We start from the raw sequence: 19,825 nt of genomic DNA, 5'->3' as shown, positions 1-19,825 counted from the left end.
AGATTTTAGTTGCTGTTCGAGCCAAACATATTTATTTTAGAAATAGTCTCCTAGATGTTCGATTGAGCCCAATCCCCACTGGTCAGAATGGTTACAAACAACATGGGGATACTGCTGAGTGAGTTACTCCTGAATAAGAATAAGGGCACTAGCACAAGCCCTGAATAATCGTCAATGAACTACCCTATTGAAAAGGATAAATAGGGTAGTTTAGACAACAGGTAGATTACACTGCAACAGCTAAATCCTGGTTGTGTGTGACCTTATTGGCATGCGACTGTACCATTACTTGCTGTATTTTACTAGCTTGGAATAGGTCCATAGCCCTAAAGGTAAAGCCAAGTAATGCTGAAAACCTTTCAGTATGCAGACTGGTGTTTGAAGTATGGCATCTGACAGTTCAGTATCCTGAATTGGGTATTCATGATCATGAAGATATACCAGAAAAAATGAAAACTGGGAAGAATGTTCTTATTGATCATATTTATTGTATAGAGAACGGATAAGGGCAAATCTATTCAACTGTCCAAAAGTTTCAGAACTTTCATTGGGAAATGAGAATAATTATGTTTGAAAAGGTCACAGAAGTAGTTTAAAACTGGAATGCCAAAGAAAAGAACAGACTGCTCAGTGACAAAAGGAAGTGGTAGGAGTGCTAGTAATGATGAAGGATCCAGACCTGTCTTTTCGCCCAAGATAGAAATTTAGGTCTTGTTTGCCTGTTTGATTTTTGATACACTTACATTTTTACTAATGTGTGTGGACAAAGGACAAAGACACTGTGTGTGTTTCCTCTGCCTAGCCAGAGGGTTTGTTAGTATAGTGGGAACAGATAAGATTAGTTAAAGTGTTACTGTGTATGGGGGAATATAACATGAGCGCACCCTCGAAGACTGCCTTAGCTCCTATCTCAAGGTCAAGCAACCAGTCGGGAGGGATAAGGGGGGATTGGGGGAAGGTATTAAACACTAAAAGGCCAGAGAAAGGCCTTCCCCAGACTGCAGCACAACCTTACTCCTTACCCCTCTCTTGCGGCACAAAAGAAGTGGGACGAAGACCCCAGACTTATGATGCCCCAAAACAGAACATGACCGTAAATTGAAGGAGTGGGACCACAGGCATGCATTTCAGGTATAATTATGCCTGCTAAGGAGGGGAAAGAATGAGAACTGGGAAACAAGGCTTTGCGGTGTCAGACACACCGGACACACTTGCTGGAAACTAACCTCAATAAACATTGCATTGCCTGCACTTCGCACTTCTGGTCTTCTGCTTTCTGTCGGCATGACAAGAACCAGGGGAGGGGGCAAAGGGAAAGCCCTGTAACAAGAAGGTTAAGAACATCTATATGAATCAAAACAGTATCTGCATGGTACTTTTGGACTGCGAAACACAATAGAATTGGCTGTGACAGGATCATGCGACCTAAAATAGTTTTGGACTATGGACCGTCTAAATGATTTAACTGCTGACCAGTGAGACGTTGGCTGAGGGCTGGTTGTATAAACCTGTGTCATAAAATCAAAGAACGCTGAAAGGATCTGAGCAGTGCAAGGCTGCAGTTGTCAAGGCTGCAGTAACCGAGCTGTGAGATGATGAGAGTCTGGATGAGAGTTTTAGCTTGGTGGATGGATCGGAAAGGCCATATCTTAGAGATGTTCTGCAGACACTTTCTGCTTGGAGTGCTTGGGGCATGAGCTGATCCATATCAAGGGTAGGAAAGAGTTTCCTTACATTTGAAAGCCTTTCACAATTGTCTAGGTGCATTATTAGGAGGCTTTTGTTACGGTTGTGAGAAATCTACAAGTGTCCATCTGTGTGTGTTTCGGTGAACTTTGCTGGTTGGGTTGATCCACAAGGTTTTGAACTCTGGGTGGTTTGCTTTGAGAGTCATATTCAATCAAATCCCCAAACTGAAAGCACAGCCCAAGGTCAGCTGATGAAAGATGTTAGTTCAGCCATGCATTTTGCCACTTCCTACCCATTTACCAGATCCCCATGCCCCTCAGGCCAGACGCACCCCTAACATCTAGCTGTCCTCTGAGGTGTAGTCCAGTGCTTTTCTCTACAATCTCATTGTAATGATGCTGGTTCTGGCGGGACCCAACTGAGAGTGCCAATTCAGGATACATTGCTTAAAACAGGGCAGTTGCAGCCCAAGGCTGGGGTTTCAATGCACACCAAGGCAAACCAAACCGGCCAAACAGACAAGACTTCAGTTTTACCCCACTGGCTAACCACAACTTATACAAGCAATTCCCTTAGACACCCCAGTTTCCCAGTATCACCACATGCCACTCGTTATGGAGATGAATGGTTATGAAAACCAAATACCCCAGTAAAAGCAAAAAGGTTCTCCCGATCCCAAAGGACTAAGCCCCAGACCCAGGTCAATATATAAATCAGATCTTACCCACAAATCACGCTGTTGCCAATCCTTTAGAATCTAAAATCTAAAGGTTTATTCATAAAAGGAAAAGTTATAGAGGAGAGCTAGAACTGGCTAAATGGAATCAATTACAACCAGTAATGGCAAAGTTCTTGGTTCAGACTTGTAGCAGTGATGGAATAAACTGCAGGTTCAAATTAAGTCTCTGGAGAACATCCCCAGCTGGGATGGGTCTTTCAGTCCTTGGTTCAAAGCTTCAGTGTAGCAAAGTCCCTCCAGAGGTATGAAGCAGGACTGAAGACAAGATGGAGGAACTGCAGCAGCTTTTTATAGTTTCTTGCCATGTGGCCCCTGCTTTCTTTGTCCCAAGGACACTCTATCCATCACATGGCCTGGAAACACCTCAGCGTTCGGTCCATAGGCAGGTCCCTGCACACATTGCTGAGTCACAAGGCATGTCTGCCTTCTCTCAATGGGTCAATTGTATGGCTGATCATCCTTAATGGGCCATCAAGCAGGCTAGGCAGAGCTGACACCAACTTGTCTGGGGTGTCACCCAGAAGCATAGCACAAGTTTGAAATACAGTCAGTATAGAGCCAATATTCATAAATTCAACTACAATGATACACACATATAGGCAGCATAATCATAACCAGCAAACCATAACCTTGTCTTAGACACCTTATTTGACCCCCTTTATACAAAATTTGGAGCCACAGGACCCTGGTTGCAACAATGATCTATACGGTCCCAGTTCTTGTCAATAACCGTCACATTCACCATCTGCACGGGGGGCTAAATGAGCTGCTTCTTTGCTCCTGGCATTTCAGAAGGAAGCCAGCTCTTCCACTTCCCTATTTGCTCCTTTGCAGGACCTGGAAGTTAGGCCCAGTTGCCATAACAGAATTGATATCCGAAGTGAGGCACCTTCTGAGGAACAGAGAGTGTCCTACTCCACCATTCTCTAGCACTGGGACCTGGAAGTGCTCCTTTAAATTAAATACTCGGAGCCAAGTTTTGTCCTAGAGTGTGGCATGGCAGCTCACGTTATGATAAATAACAACCAATACTCACTGGAGTAGAGCCTTTGGCTATCAGAACTTTCAAGATTTCTACAAGTCTGAGAAAATATATTGGCCAGATTTTGACTGTCATAAATATAAAGGGAAGGGTAACAACCTTTATGAATGCAGTAATATAAAATCCCTCTTGGCCAGAGGTACAGAATCATTTACCTATAAGGGGTTAATCAGTTCCATTAATCTAGTTGGCACCTGACCAGAAGAACCAATGGGGGAAAGAAGATACTTTCAAATCTGGTGTGGGGGGGTTGTTTGTGCTCTTTTGTGTGTGTTCTATCTTAAGGCAAAGAGAGAGACCAATCAAATAATACAGCTCCTACTGAAATGATACATATACAATTACAGAAATTGAAGTAATAGCAAGGAAATTGTTAGATTATCTTTTGTTTTAGCTTGTGAATTTTTTCTATGCTAGGAGGGAGGTTTATTCCTTTTTGTAACTTTGAAGTTGAGCCTAGAGGGGAAATCCTCTGTGTTGTAAATCTTTTTATTACTCTGTAAAATTACCTTCCATCCTGATTTTACAGAGGTGCTTCTTTTACTTTTTTTTATAATAAAGTTCTTCTTTTAAGAGCCTGATTGGTTTTTAGTGTCCTAAATGCATCCGATGAAGTGAAATGTAGTTCACAAAAGCTTACGCTCAAATAAATTTGTTAGTCTCTAAGGTGCCACAAGTCTTCCTTTTCTTTTTTGCGAATACAGACTAACACGGCTGCTACTCTGAAACCTGCTAAAAACCCAAGGGTCTGGTCTGTCCTCATCTTGTTAACCTATTTGGTGGGTATATTATTCTCAAGGCTCCCCAGAAAAGTGGGTAAAGGGGTTTGGGGGGATATTTTGGGGGGGGGATAGGGCTCCAAGTGGCCCCTCCCTGAATGTTTGTTTAAATCACTTGGTGGTGGCAGCGATACAATCCAAGGACAAGAAAAGGAATTTGTGCCTTGGGGAAGTTTTTAACCTAAACTGGTGGAATATAAACTTAGCGAGTCTTTCATGCGGGTCCCCACAACTGTACCCCAGAGTTCAGAGTGGGGAGGGAACGCTGATAGACCTGCATGATACCCAGTACTGAATGGTCAGGTATCAGATGCAACCTCTTTGGGGGAAGTCTCCTCCTTGTCCCAGAACGTTAGTGGTTGGTTGATGTCCTGAAGAATGGTGGATGACATTCCCCTATTCATTATTAGTATCAGTGTAACTGTGGATATTATCCTCATGAGTATAAATGTCTATTCCTTTCTCGAACCCCTTCGAACTCTTTACCTCAGCAACATCTTGTGACAATGAGCTCTGCTAGTTAGTTATGCATTGGGTAAAATTTGTCTTATTTTCCCCACTAACCTTTACTGATATATTCTCCCTTTTCCCAGTTCATCTGACAACTCCTCCAGACTCCACATCAAATCCTAGGAGACAGTATAATAAAGTGCCCAGATATGTGTCCTCTTGTGATTCTAATGGGTACACAAAAGCAGATTTACAGAATGTTTCATGAGATCAGATCAAGGTCCATAGTCCATCCTGCGGGATTGTTACGATACAATTTTTAGCACTTTTACAACTATTGTAAATAGTCTGTTTGAAACTGGAACTACACAGATGCTATTAGAATGAAGCAGCTGTTATTCCCCAGAGTTACAGGACCCTAAACAGAGTTTTTATTTTAGGATGCTAGTGCTGAAAATTGCAGACTGCCAGTGGCTAGAGAGTTCTAAATGTAACCAGAAATCATTTCTAATAGGAAAATGAATTCACCTAAGACCTAGAGTGTTCAGTGCTGTAAGGAGGCACCATGATAAAGGGCCGGAAGGAACTGTAACTGAATACACAGTATAGGCATCAATGACAATTATTTCTTCACCATAATTACCCCCAAGAGATACTGTTTTCTTAGTTTAGATTATTGCAGCTAAGATGCTTAATCAAATGCAGAAGATTATCAGACATCAGTGTGATTATTTTTAATTAAAAATAAAAAGACCTAAATGCTAAGTTTCTTCATCTTTTCTTTGTTCCTCAAGCATTCAGTCAGAACAAAGTCTATCTTAATCCATCTCCCAGATATTAATAGCTCTTCCTTCTGAGAACTGGCACAGGACAGGCTTTGAAAGGTCGATCTCCTGGGATCTCCATCAGGAGCAGGCCCACACTCTGATCAGAAACCAACACGCAGAAAGGAAACCTGTTTCCAGGGCGAATTAAGCAGAACTCTGCTGCACAGCTCGGTTTTCAGTGTGCTGAAAACACTGCAAGTGGAATCCTGGGCAGTGCTAAGCCCATGACACCAAAGGGCATTTGCTATTTCCCCTTGTTGGTGCTTTTACTTCACTGAAGCAATTGTGTGTGGCATTAACTTCATGATGGTATAAAAATAAATATCACAGAAGTATAATATCACTGGCGACAACATTTGCAGATGACACAAAGATTGGTGGACTGGTAATTAATGATAAGTGCAGAGCATTCAGACAAAGCCATCTGGATCTCTTCATAAGCTGGGCCCATTCACACAAAGTGCATTTTAACAAAACCAATACAAAGTTATATATCTCGGAACAAGGAATGCAGGCTGTGCCAACAGACGGGGACTGTATCCTGGGAATCAGGGACACTGGAAAGGATTCAGGGGTCACAGTGGACAAACAACGGAACACGAACTTCAAGGACAAAATGTGGCAAAGAAGGCAAATAGGATTCTTGGATGAATATAAGCAAGGAAGCAGTGAGTAGGAGCAGGTGTGACAGATTTTTGTTACCAATCTGTCTGGGGCGTCAGGTGATCAGGCTGAGGCTGCAGGATCTTTAGGGAGGAGATGACGGAACATACCACGTAACTGAGTTTTAAAGCTTTATTGATAAAATAATAAAATAACAGAGGAGAGTGATGGGTGCTCCCCACATCACTTAGAGGAAGGAAGAAAGTGTTAGTGCATCAAGCCCTAATCCACTTTCATACTCACACACGCTCTACCCGAGGCTGGCCAAGCCTGGGTGTAACATAAACAGAAGAGGGGGAAGGGTGGACAGGAGTTCTGTCCTGGGCCCAGGTCATCCGGGGTCTGCTGTGATCTCTGAATTACTCTAGCTCTCAGAAGGGTTTTAATTCCTGGATTCCTTTGGGGCTGTTCCATTCCATGACCTTTGTTCCTGGTGCTCTTTGTGCCAGTCCAAACTAGCTTTCTGTGGTGGTCCTTCCTTTTCCAAAACACAACGGCTCCAGAGATGCGAACCTCTGCTCCCCCCGACCTTGTCATCTCACCTGTGTTTTTCATCTCTGCAGCCCTGGTTTTTTCCATGGCTGGCTATGGCTGGGTGAGAGATAAACTTCTCGTCTAGCACCGTGACCTTGGACTGGGGCCAGCATCTTATCATTGAACTGAGCTTGCTAGCTGCAGTGTTGAATTAACCCATTCTCTGCTCTCTTTCTCCTTCCCCATTTGGCCTCTTGCAGCCTGCAAAAGAATCTTTCACTCTTCAGTCTTCCCAAAATGCTTTGATCCTCCCCAAAATGCTTTGCGATGCTTGCAACAGCATTAGCAACATTCAGTGCTGATCTGCCTTCCCCAGGGGAACCCCTGAGGTTGTGACACAGAGAGGTGATTTTGCCTCTATATATAGCACTGTTGAGACTGATACCGGAGACTCATACTGTGTCCACTTTTGGCACCCACATTTTTAAAAATTGGAGAGGGTGCAGAGAAGAGCCTCAAACATAATTTGAGGGCAGAGAAAACACCTCACAGTGACAGACTTAAAGAGCTCAGTATGTTTAGTTTATCAAAAAGGAAGGTGTAAAGGTGTCTTGATCCCGGTATGCAAATACCTTCATGGGGAGAAGATACTGATACTAAAGGGCTCTTCACAGGAGAAAAGCAGAACAAGAATCAATGGTTGGAAGCTGAAAACAGATAAATTCTATTTACAGGTTTCAGAGTAGCAGCCGTGTTAGTCTGTATTCGCAAAAAGAAAAGGAGTACTTGTGGCACCTTAGAGACTAACAAATTTATTAGAGCATAAGCTTTCGTGAGCTACAGCTCATCCGATGAAGTGAGCTGTAGCTCACGAAAGCTTATGCTCTAATAAATTTGTTAGTCTCTAAGGTGCCACAAGTACTCCTTTTCTTTTTGTAAATTCTATTTAGTAACAGTGAGGGTGATTAGCCATTGGAACAAACTACCAAGGGAAGCAGTGCATTCTCCGTCTCTTGTTGTCTTCAAAACTCAATGGGGTTCCTTTCTGGAAGAGATCTGTAACCAAACACTAATTTGTGGGCCCAGATTTTGGCCTGTATGATGCTGGAGGCCAGACAAAATGAACTCATGCTCCCTTCTGGCCCTGAGCTCTGTGCATCTGTTAAGCTATGAATGAGAGGCAACAGGATTGCTTCCGAAATCACAGACCTACGTTTGATTTCAGGAAATACATTTGTGACCAAATTTACACTTCCCAGTTCTGTTGTCCAGCACAAGTGCAAATGACATGCAAAATGCCATGTCCACAAAAGTTGTGAATTGAACATCAGACTGTGAGCTACATTCAGACCCAGGGCAATTAAAAGCTCTTCAGCACGAAGTTCAGTCTATACATCTATTCTGTATGCCTCCTGTTACCCTGTCTTTGCATATTTTATCAATGCTTATGTGTTTAGATTCCTGGTGTGTTTAGAGATGGCTTCAATCTAAAGGTATTCCAGCCAAAACAAAGGAGCCCTGCAGCACCGCTCCGCAGGTGGATGAAAGTGGGACAAATGGATCAAGCTTAACACTAGACACTGTTTATCGACATTGGGAGTGGAAGGAAACATGAGAGAAACATAATTATGTATCAGGGCAATGCACAAGTGCACACTGATCTCTCCCTTTGGGAAGCATGACTTCAGAGGTTCTGTACAGCAAGTGTCCTGCATCAGGTGACCTGCAGATGAGGAAACTCTGGGATTTACAATGGGCAAAATCCAGGGGTCCAAAAGCAAAGCTGGGTCACATAGGAGGCAAATCGGCTTTTTTACTATTGACTTCAATAGGGTCAGGACTTCACCCTAAGTGTCCGAGGATGAAAATGAAGAGTCTGCAGTGTGACAACAGCTGTGGGAGGGCCCTCAGGACCTCTGCTATCAAACACCTCATCAAAGGAGTTCCCCTCTGAACATGGCCACACCTGAATGTTGGTACAATGGTGTCCTGCCACTCAAGATGAGCTTAATCTGCCATGACCAAATGTTCCTGAGCCACACAAAGGCAGCTGCAGGCCCTGGCCCACAGCTAGAGCAGCACTCTCCCAGAAACGGTATTAGCAGGGCAGTACTGTGGGCTAGTTGGGGGTTGGTCCTGCTTTGAGCAGGGGGTTGGACTAGATGACCTCCTGAGGTCCCTTCCAACCCTGATATTCTATGATTCTATGAAAGGCAGAGCCAGGAGCAGAACTCAGCTGCCCTGGTGCCTGGGCTTGCCAAAGGCCATATCCCTCCTTCCTAGCATATTTGTTTGTGGGAAAGACCCACCTCATGCACAAGCACAGATGGAAGAGCCTGCGTCCAATATTGGGAAAGGCAATTGAGTTTTTCCGAAGCATGCAGCTCTTGCCAAGGCCTCAGTTGTATCCCTCCCAGGGCCAGGTCCTCAGCTAGTGTCACTGTTCATAGCCCCATTGGCTGAAACTGAGCCAGGACCATTTACACATGTTGAGGGTCTGAATTCTGCTCTCTGAAATTGTATTAGCTCTTCCCAGAATTATCATCTCAGAAGTCAGTCTGCCAGTCCCAGAGGGCAAGACGGGAGAGTGAACTGAATGCACATTTGCGTGGCAAGCCATACTGAAGACTTCACAGATGGGATTGCAAGGAAGGCAGAACTGAAGCGAACGCAAGTGTGGACGATTTACTGGATTCCAGCACACCTGTTTAAATGAGGGTTCAGAGATGGCAAGGTCAGTTAGGGCTATGCCAGGTGTATTTTTTAGTTATGGGTTACATTTAACATCACTCTGATATATTTAATAAGAGCTGGGATTATCAAGAACTGCTCTCTGAAACAACTGTGTTGCAATGAAAAGATTTTCAGTGTCAAGGCTACGATCAAAGATTGCTCTTGCTGAGAAAATGGAGATGTGTCACCCTTCCCGCAAATGACCAGTGGGTACTTGGGCAGGGACAAAGACGCAGTGAGTATGTGGAATGGATGGGTGAGCCAGATTCGTCTGGTATTTAGAGTTCATCTGCTTTCTGAAGAAAATCGTGGCATAGAAGGGGTGCTGAAAGTAGTCCCTATAGTTAGGATCCCCAGATGTGTCCCATAATCGGACCCCATTTCCAGTTGCTGATATCTTTGCCAAGCTTGAGCTATTTGGACTGTGGTTTTCCTTATTGGGTGTCTGACTCAAACGGAATTATTTTTGGAAAGTTTCAGCAACGAAAATGGTTCATCCGGGTCTAAGAATCTTTTTTTCACAAGAAGATTTAGGAAAATAAATGGAAAAGAATGTTAAAAATTCTAACAGAACTCCCAACTGTGCTTTTGTGAAAACCTGGCAATTGCTTTGTCACAGCGTGGAAAACTTGACCTTAACCTCTTGGACCCACCAAGTTCAGAAAAAAAAAAGAAAAACAAAAGGAAAACAACAACAAATGGTTAAAATATATTTAGCCTAATATGTGTACATGTTGGACTCTCGACAGTGTTTGCCAGATATATTGCAGCTTTATGCTGTATGTTCAGCAGCAGTGATTGACTGAATAAGGTACAATAATATTGTACTCAGGCACACTTGGTGCTAGATTTTGTCCACATGGACACATGCAAACAAGCCCCATTGACTTCAATGGGAACTTCAGGTAGGAGTTAGCACAAGAATGGTGTTTTCCTTGTATATCATCTGCTATTCAGCCATTGTTCAGTTGCCTTTTCTGCGTGTGAGTGTATTGGCCAGGGGTTTCATCGCATTTCTTGCTTAGGTTTTGTGGAAAAGGAAACTTCTGCACAGCTTCAAATATACTTTCAAAACGCTACTCTATGGAAAATCCAGTCAGCTTTTGGATCCAGTCACAGGCATCAGCAGTTCTCAGCTTCCTGGACGATAGGAGCATGAACTCTGAACTAATTGGTCTGGATTTGTCAGTTCTTTTTGACACAGTCAACCATGGGACGAGAAATGTTGAGGCCCTTATACATAATCCCATAGACTCTAATCAGCCGATTGCTGACTCACCATTTTCAGTGTGCTACCATAACTATTGCACCGTGAACTGGCCTAAGAGACACAATCACTTTACTTGGGCCTAGCCCCAGGTCCCGTTGCTCTTGCCAATGTCTAGGCTTTCCATCAGCTCTGTTTTTAATCACTCCAATATCTGATATCATTGTTATGCAGATAACATGCACATGTCTGTGTGTTTCTTCTGGTTCCTCAAAAATAATTTCTACCATTACTGATGGATGAATTGATTTATGCTGTAGTATCTTACACAATACAGTCTTTCAGAAAGAAAGGGACTTCCTTCATTTGTTAGGTCTGTGCAGTTTTACTTTCCTCCACACCTTTCAGACTCTTGATGAGAAAGTTCAGATTCCAGAGGGTAAATTCTCTCCCTTCTAGCTCTGTTCAGAATGTTTGTGTTTTGAAGCTCAGCTTCATTATATCACTACATACCAGTGGAAACTTCACTGGTTTCAGATGAATTTTTGCTAGTGTAATACTGAAATCACAGACTGTGCAGATTCTGTCTCTGGGAGTATTTTTTATTTCTTAAATTGAACAAATGAAATTATTGTACTATACCTTATACAATCCAAGGGACAGTAAAATGATTAAAGAAAAAAGCCCTTGTATCCTCTAGCACTATTTAGTACAATCTTCTTCTCATATGTGACAATTTTTTTTACTTTGGAATCCTCTGTGTTTTGAATCTGAATACCCTGTGAAGTATTTTCCATCCTGATTTTACAAAGATGATTTTTACCTTTCTTTTTTTAAAATAAAATCCTTCTTTTAAGAACCTGACTGATTTTTCCATTGTTCCAAGACCCAGGAGTTTGGGTCTTTGATCATTTTGTAACCAATTGGTTAAGATATTATTCTCAAGCCTCCCCAGGAAAGGGGGTATAAGGGCTTGGGGGGATTGCTGTGGGAAGAGGAACTCTAAGTGGTCCTTTTCCCTGGATCGTTGTTAAATCACTTGGTTGTGGCAGCATTACTTAAACCCAAGGTACAAGGGAGAATTTGTGCCTGCAGAGTTTTTAACCTAAGCTGGTAGAAATAAGCTTAGGGGGTCTTTCATGCGGGTCCCCACATCTGTACCCCAGAGTTCAAACTATTTCCCCCATGCTTATTTCCCCCCACTACTGTTACTCTCACCTTCTTGTCAACAGTTAGAAATACGCCATCCTGATTATCACTACAAAAGGTTTTTTTCCTCCTGCTGATAATAGCTCACCTTAATTGATCACTCTCATTATAGTGTATATGGCAACACCCATTTTTCATGTTCTCCGTGTGTATATATATATCTTCCTACTGTATTTTCCACTGCATGCATCCGATGAAGTGGGGTTTAGCTCATGAAAGCTTATGCTCAAATAAATTTAGTATCTAAGGTGCCACAAGTACTCCTCATTCTTTTTTCTTAATCTTAACTAATTGCATGGGCCTCTGGAAAAAAATTATTTGAAAAGTTTTGACAATCTACATGTTCTTGATCTTTTATATTCACTGCTATGCAAATTCCTTATGTCACACAGTAATTGGTGGTACTCACTATTCTGGCACCTCCTATTGGTTGTCACGGGAATTAGCTCTGTCCTCCTGGTCATGCCTCGCCACCTTCACCTTTGTTCCAGAACCCATGCCACTCCCAGGATTTCAGCATCCTCTTCAGTGACACTGCCCTCCGGCTGTGCCACACTCCATGTTCCCTCCTTCCAGGGGACCGGCAATCTCTGTCCAGCCACTCCCTCAGTGGCAATTGCAGTCCATTGTCCCAAGGGCGCTTCTCATGCGGCTCCAACACCCTCTTCTGTCCTTACCTCAGGCCTCAGCTTTCAGGCCCTAGCAACCAGGAAGGAGCTCTCTCCAGCTCCCCCGGTCCCTGCTTGCAGTACTGTTCTGTCCCAAGTGCTGGCACTCCTTCCTCCTGCTAGGGGCCTGGGCCTCTCTTCTCAAGCTTCAGTCAGTTACTGCCCTCTGCTCTGCAGCCCTTCTTGTATGAGGCTGCTGGGCCATGATTGGCTACTCCTCTCAGCCCCTTTCTAATTGGCTGTCTTCGGCGCAGCCTCCCTAGGTTGCTTTTAACCCCTTTTCAGGCAGGAAGGGGCAGCTGCCCCATCACACACACATTACCTGGTATTTTGGCATTCATTAATGGCTGAACTGTTGAAGTCTCCAAAATCCACATTTTCCCCTTGGAACAAGAGATTTTCACTCTCCAACAGTAATGTAATGTTTCAAGTGACTTCTCCAAGCAAAGTTCACTTTTATTTCAGAACCCAAATTCACGGTCGTTTTCTCTGACCTGTCAATTCGGCAGTTATTCACTATTAAGTGCTTGCATTGGGTATGCGTGATTAACATTTTTGTGACCTTTTCTGTAAAATCTTATTTCAGGTGTAGATCACTCTGAGATGGGTGCCCCAAGAGGTCTTTATAACCCTAAATATGATGATGATTTCATTATACTGTCTAGTAGAGGCAGCATGGGTCAGTCACTAAGAAGCTGGATTGAGATGCCAGATTATATATATGTGAGGCCATAGGACCAAATCCAGCTCACTTGAGTTTCTCTTCTTTCTTTAGAAAGGAAGGATGATCTTGTGGTTCAGGCCTGGCACTCGGCTCTACTCCCAGGTCTGCCACTGATCTGTTCTATGACCTTGTTCAAGGCACTTCACCCGCCTGTGAATCTGTTTTCCCCTCCCTCTCTTTGTCTGTCATTTTTAGGCTGTAAGGTCTTCAGGACACCCTCCGAGTCTCTGCAGTGTGTAGCAGAAAGGGGCCTGGGTCGCAGATGAGACCTGAGGTGCTGCTGTAACACAATCAATACAACCACTACTATCTCCTCCAGTAGCCATTAGAGTGAAATCACCAGTGCAGAAAGAAACTCCAGTTTGTCATTCACTCTAGTCACAGAATAAGCTGTACAGTGTGTTGCTCTGCAATCACTGGTGTATTATTTATAGACATCCCCACAAGGCAGAACAACAATTTTTTCTGGTTCCTTAAACTTTTACAGAGCTTGTTGTAATGATCACAGCCTTTTCATGAATGGGTTCCTCTGTACACTCAGCAGCCTTGGAGCTGCCGACGGCCCAGGAGAGACCCATAAGACATGCAGGGCTGCAGCTCTTGGATAGAGCTCGCAGAAGAGAATTTCACACAGTAAACTAGATCTTGGTGTTTTCCCGTTTGAGCACAGCGCTGCCTTGTCACTAAGATTCTTACTCTGGAAGAGACAAAGTTTGTTCTGATTTATATCCCATGGAATCCCACAGACGAGTGCAAGTTAGGGCAGAATTTAGCTGAAAGTATGGACGTACATGAACCCTCATAAAGTCCAGTGTCAGCCTGTTACTTGGAATTGACACGGCTTGGTGAAACAAGGAGCCACAGCCTGTGCTGTGCAGTTCCTAAGGCAGGACAAACCACCAGCCTCGAGCTGTGAGTGCAGAAAGTGGAGCTCCAGCAGTGACAGGACAGAATCGCTCAGGGAGGGTCGTTTCTGTGCACTAAAGTTGAACATCTAGGGCAAGGCTTGATTCCCAAAGGCACAGAGTAGCCACAAGTCCTATGGATTTAACTGTACGAATGTTGACCACGGCTCTTTTAGCTCAGATAGCCATTGTCTATGGCATTCTCTCAGAACCCAAATCTCTCCAGTTCAGCCTTTTAACCTCAAGTTTGTCCTCCCTTCCTGCACACCCCCGAATGACACAAGGCATTTAAATGGAGATATTCAAAAGACACAGATGGAAGTCAGGAGCCTCCCTTCCACTGGAAGGCAACAGGAGTGGTGAGGTACCATTATAGGCAGCTAAATATGAAGGTCCTAAAATTAAGGCACCTCTCAAATGCATTCACATGGACATTTCTAATGCCATTTCTTAGTATGATTCATAAAAACACCATTGGACTTTAATGTCAACATTTCTTATCTTCTTTAAACATTTTTTTTCATTCAAAGAAACATGATGTTTTCCATAACTCCCCCTCTTCTTTCTAATAGGTTCAGGGTAGCACAGAATAACATAGACTGACTTATTAAATTGAAACATAAAATGGAGGATTGCTACTGGCAAGTTTAAAAGCTTTGAGAGCTATGTTTTTAATGATTTGTAATTTATGGATAGGGCATGAGTGCAGATGAGGTAACACTTAGGCCAACTCCTTGCTGGCATTGGTGTGGTTTTGGTAATGCTTCGTTTAGATAGAATTGTTAATCTGTTTAAAATGTTCTTGCTGCCAGAACAAAGACAACATTGTGTTGGAAGATGTACTTAAAATATATACAAACATGTAATGATATATGAACCTGCCTCCCGTTCTCTGGGAACACCCAGGGCAGGATGATCCAGAAACTGCAAACCAAGCAGGAAAAATACACTAGTTGGGTAACTGAAGATTACATAATGCACTGGTTACCTATAATCCAAAGGGTCGATGTGCTAAGAGGCGATGGGATAAAGATTCAGTAATCTATAATGTAGAAATGTCTAAAAGACTTTAGTAAACATAGGCCCAAACTGGAGAAAGATCAGAGCAGAAACTGAAGAACCAGACCAAGAGATCAGAGAAAGGGATGACTACCACGGAAGGTGGAAGAGCTTCCCAGTGCCCCAGAACATGGGAACTTGCTCCTATTTACCAATTCAGTCTTCACTTTTATTATGTGTCTGGCATAAATGTACCTCCAGATACTATAAGAGGCAATACGTCTGAAATAAAGGCAAAACTTGGGTGGACTTGTGACTCAATTACCCAATTTTTTACCCCTTGTAGGGAGGCAGTGTGATTCCCCTGTGTTTTCTCAGCCACTGCCTGAGGGCCTGAGCCTTGGACTCTTTACTGCCCTGCCCTGACCCAGCTTGGGCTAGTTATCTGTTAATTGTTACCCATGTGTGCTCAGCCCCCTGATGGATCGCTGGAACCAGGACTTCTGTGGCCCGACTGATTCCCCAAGGGGCCGTGCAAGGACTAAGGGAGGCGGTGTGGTTCCCTGTTGCCCCGGAGAGAAATGAACCCTGCCAAACCCTCTCTACACCCCCTAATCGGCTATCTGGGACTTTGAGAACCTCCCTCCTAAAAATTCTGTAAGATTATCACAAAAACAATCTGAAAAGGAAGGCATTAGCTTCTAGGCTTTTACAAACACCCCCTGCCCGTGTCTGTCCATTAGAAGGACAGAAAGCTGTCCATTAGGAGGACAGAAAGAGTGGTTTATGCAAGGTTCACATCTAGAATTTTTTTTCCCAAAATGCATGTTAAAATGAATTCTAAGTGCCCTGTGGAAAATAACACACAAATTGCAAAATGTGCTACTGTCCACGTTGTATAACTACCTGCCCTCCCAGAATGGCTCCTGACAGGAGATGTTGCTCACTGCAATTGGTGCATTGATATTAGTGATTTTGAAAGCACTGCCAGTTTAGCTGCCAGGGTCAATGCGAGATGGCAATAACCAATAGGAGCTTTGGCTCTATGTCCAGGTGCCAAGCCACTCGACATGTGCCGCTCCCCTGAAGTGAAGCAATTATCCTCTCAGAGGCTCTTATCGGCCTGATCCAGCTGTGCCAATTCAGCACCTGCACTTGCTGTTATTTCTTCCTCACTGCTGACATCCTGAATGCAAACATTAAGTGAGGGTAAAAATACAGACTCCTTCTCTAGAAATTACATATTGCTATTCACAGCAGAATTGTAGGTGCAAGAGTGTATTCATTTAGCCTGAGCTGCGTTTTGTAAGCAAGCTTCTCTGGGAGAGCTCTGTCTGACACTGCTGGCTGCTCTGATAGCCATGTCCCACTCCCTCATCATCCAGGTTTAGAGGTGCACATGGTCACTTCTCTGGCCACTAAAACCGCCCTGGTCCAGAATGGCCCAAACAGACTTTAAATACAATAATGCCCTTTAGAATGAAACCCTCTGAGCCAAACCCCTTCTCCTGGCTTTCCCTGGACACAGACAGCAGTGGCGTGACAGCAAGACATTTCACTGCATTGCATTGGCCTGACCCCATGTCAGCCTGAGCATTAACTTATTGCAAGCTAAGGGTTCCTGTCCTGGCTGGCACTGTGTTGAGCCCTGGAAGTGACCAGCAGGTCCGGCTCCTCAGCAGGGGGCCCATGGAGCTCTGTGCACTGCCCCCACCCCAAGCACAGGCTCTGCACTGTCATTGTCTGGGAACTTGCCAATGGGAGCTAGGGGGTGATGCCTGTGGGCGAGAGTAGCGTGAGACCTGGAGCTTCCTACCCCCCCCAACCTCCAGCACAGAGACCCTCCCCAAACCTGGAGCCCCCTCCTGAACCCCAAACCCCTCATCCCCGGCCCACCCCAGAGCCCATATCCCCTTATGCACCCCAACCCCCAGCCCTGAGCCCCCCCCAAACCCAGAGCCCCCTCCTGAACCCTAAACCCCTCATTCCTGGCCCAACCCCAGAGCCCTCACTCCCTCCTGAACCCCAACCCCCTGCCTTAACCCGCAGCCCCTCCCACATTCCAAATCCCTCAGCCCTACAGGCTAGCCTGCGCCCCCTCCTGCATGCCAAACCCCTCATCCCCAGCACCACCTCAGAGCTCTCACCCTCCCACACCCCAACTTCCTCCCCCAGCCCAGAGCCTCCTCCTGCACCCTGAACCCCTCATTTCTGACCCCACCCCACAGCCCACACCCCCATTTGGAGCCCTCTCTTGCACCCCAACCCCCTGCCCCAGCCCAGTGAAAGTGAGTGAGGGAGGGGAATGTAATGAGTGGGGGGCAGGGCCTCAGGAAAGAGGCAGGGCAGGGGTGGGGCCTCAGGGCAGGGGTGGGGCTGGGTGTTCGGTTTTGTGCCAATAGAAAGTTTGCAACCCTACCCTCAATGCCATGCAAAAAACCCAGACAACGAAATGTTTTCAAGGAAAAACTGAAACCCAAACCGGAAGAATGTTCTGCTTTTGAAAATTCTTTTCAGTACAATTCTCTCCTTTTGGTAAAAATGTTCAGTTTTCTTTTTCCAGTTTTTCATTAAAAAAATCATTATTTTGTGACAATTTTCATTTCTAAACAGGTTTCGTTAGAACAATTCCATAATGATAATGTGGCCAGCAGGAGACTGGATTGGATGACCCAGGAGGTCCCTCCCAGGGCTTTGATAAAAACATTTCAACTCGCTCTAGTTTTCAGCTGTCAGTAGAGTGATCAGCAGTGTCTACTCTGGAGGAGACTGTGTGCGCACTGGAGCATCTCGGCCCGTGGCGTGAGGCACAGAGGGACACTCTCTGCCCAATCTTTGATGGAAGAAGCTATTTCACTCTACTGAAAACAGACAGTGTGTGCCTGCCTGGTAGGAAGCGTTAGGGGGCTTATTCCTTCATGTGCTTACTTCCCTAGTCCTTCTCGCATGACCAGAGAGCAACAATACCCGAAGTCCAAAGGTGCAACAATTCGATGTTTATTGGGGTGAACTTCCAGCAAGCATGATTCCAGTTTCCTTCCTTAGTGTCCCCTTCCCAGCTCTGACACCACAGAGCCTTACCTGTGTCCCTGTTCCCATTTCTCCCCCTTAGCCAAACATGATTCTAAGTCCCCCACCCTGATTCCCTGTTCCCATTCCCCCCTTTTTTCTGATTGACTGCAGACTATATAGTAAAACTTGAGTTCTGCTTAGCTATACCTTAACCAATCATTTTCCTGAGATTTAACTAACGAATCCTAACGTATTGTAACATGATTATTTAACCAATTATATCCCACCACCTTAATTAGTTTACACCCAGCAAAATTAATTATACAGCAGACAGAAACAATCCCAGAACCAGACAGAGATTATACAAACAAACAACGGGGAAATGGGGACGACAGTGATAGAAGAACACAGAAATGAGGATTTCACGTCCCAGCTATTGAGAAGTGCGTTCTTGCCAGGCAGGATGCTACCAAACTAAGTTTCCTTTTCCGTCTTCTAGGCACTTCCCTTTCTCTGGAGGCGATGGGCGTTCTCAGGACAGGATTGTATCCTAACGGCCCCATAGCACCTTCTTTCAATGGGACGAGGTGACCGGTCGCTTCCCAGCTTATGGCTGCCTCCGTTAGCCAAAGGCCTGAGCCTAAGCACAGGGCCTCCGACTGTCGCGGGGAGACGAGGCCCTGACACCGGCAGACGGTGATTTTGATTCTCTCTTTTATTCCTCTGGAACTAGCCACGTGAGAAGAACACACCTTTGATAAAAACAGGCCTGAATATCTATATCCTAACAGGAAGCTTGACATCATGCTGAGGCTTGACACCACTTGGCAATCTGTGCTCTAATACCCTGGGCTCTCTGGAGAGGCTGGAGCATTGGTGGGTTCCCGGAGGGGTTACCCCGGCCTTCCCACTCTCACCATATGTTGTTTTTCCTGGGTGGAGTGAAAGCCAAGTCCTTTTCATTCACCTGCTTACCTCTTCCAAGCATGCAGACATCTTGGTCAGGGTGCAAGTTCCATTTACAAGCAGGACACAGAGCCGAGTGTCAGCCACATGCTGGCAGCTTTGCGTCAGAGAAAGGAGAGGGTATTAAACCTTTTGTGCCTTCCCTTGGTGGGCACTTTCTGCTCCTCACTGAAACCCCTTTTAGGTTCCCTTGTTTTGACCCTTTGACCTTCACACCTGCCTTTGTTATATGTTTCATTCTCCCACATAATTATTTGAGTTCCCGGCATCAGTATATCCTCCCCGTAGGCTGGGGGAGGGTCCTTTAGCAGCTCCACTTCCCAGAACCCAGTAGGACTGAAAGCTCCTATGTCAACTCTCTCGGACTTGCCTCCTCCAGATCTCAGATATGTGTTATCCACAGGGCATGACCAATGGCAGGGAAGGCCATTCACAGAGCAATGAGGCAGTGCAATCATAGAAATGTGCTGCCTTTGAGGATAACTATCCAGACAATCAGCAGTCTGTTTTGCAGCTGTCATTTCTTCTACTTATGGTATCTCAGAACATTTATGATCCCAGAATGTTTTTAGGGGATACCTCACTCTGAAAATCAGATTCTTGACAGTTATCCAAATGGAAGCCTATGAAAGAATATTAGAGCTACTGCATTCCTTTCCGAGGCAGGTGACATACCGTAGTGTCGAAAAAGGGGAGGTGAAATCTATTGCAGGAGAATAGCTCTGCATGTGGACATACA

This window comes from Dermochelys coriacea, chromosome 6 (assembly GCF_009764565.3).
Source record: "Dermochelys coriacea isolate rDerCor1 chromosome 6, rDerCor1.pri.v4, whole genome shotgun sequence".
Lineage (NCBI taxonomy): Eukaryota > Metazoa > Chordata > Testudines > Dermochelyidae > Dermochelys > Dermochelys coriacea.
Note: the sequence above shows the minus strand (reverse complement) of the source record.